The sequence below is a fragment of the Capsicum annuum genome, chromosome 2 (assembly GCF_002878395.1).
Source record: "Capsicum annuum cultivar UCD-10X-F1 chromosome 2, UCD10Xv1.1, whole genome shotgun sequence".
Lineage (NCBI taxonomy): Eukaryota > Viridiplantae > Streptophyta > Magnoliopsida > Solanales > Solanaceae > Capsicum > Capsicum annuum.
Genome location: NC_061112.1, coordinates 127,310,806 through 127,311,778, shown reverse-complemented (window position 1 = coordinate 127,311,778; position 973 = coordinate 127,310,806). Strand labels below are relative to the sequence as shown.

At 34.6% G+C, this 973-nt stretch overlaps 1 pseudogene; it reads left to right on the top strand.

Annotated features, from left to right (window-relative positions):
- Window positions 1-401: 401 nt before the first annotated feature.
- LOC107858148 lies at window positions 402-677 on the top strand (annotated as a pseudogene).
- Window positions 678-973: the final 296 nt, after the last annotated feature.

The window sequence follows — 973 nt, the reverse complement described above, 5'->3', positions numbered from 1 at the left end:
TTTCTCCTCAAATCCATCGAATCCATGGAAGATTTATTTCCAAAATCGTCAAATTTTATCTAACTTCAGCTCAACTCTATTAGCATATCAACCAATAATATAGTGAAGGTAGGAGGCTTAGTGGGTTAATTATAAGTGCTTTTTAATGGAAGATAGATTTGAGTTTTAGTAATTCTTGTTCTGCTGGAGCTATGTTGCTCTGATCTTAAAAAATGTGTAATTTTTGGAAGATCTAACAGACTCCGGGGTCATTTTTGAGGATCCGACCAATGGCGCTAAAGTTTGGACTACATGATAGTTAATTGGATTGGTTGATTCAGTATAAATATGAATTACTTCTATTCTATCTATTTTGTGATAATGTGCAGTTTTTTTTGTTGTCTTTTTGTCATCTATTATAGATGGATTTGCAAGGATAAAAGCTAGTGCAACAATTGATGCAGATACTTCTTATGATCTTTGCTGTGGTAGTATTCCTCATAGGCTATGTGTTAGGATCGTTCCAAACTATGTTGTAAACGTACGCTAGTGGTGTTGTCTTTATGGCCCTTGTAACCATACCCAACTAGCCTATGTTAAATCACAATTCTCTCAATTGGTTGGACCCAAGTTTGGTTGAAAAGCATCCCAAACCAGTGTCTTCTCACTCCAGTTCTAAGAAGAACACTAAGAATTAGTTCATTTTCTAACGTTACACTTGGTCCTTCTGCAGAAAATTATAATGATGTATCAATTAAATATTGCTGGTGGTTTTTCGATATGAGCTGAATGTTTTCTGAATCTGTTACCACCACGACTGTCCCCTCTTCACTGCAATACTTTGTAATATTTAATATTCTGTATTGATCCCTGATTGTTAACCTATAATAGTGTTCTGCATCACATTTTGTGGGGACATCTATTTTGAAGAATTGTAGTACCGTAGACGTAGTTTACTTTCTTACGCTATTGAAATCTATGTAAACCAATTTTA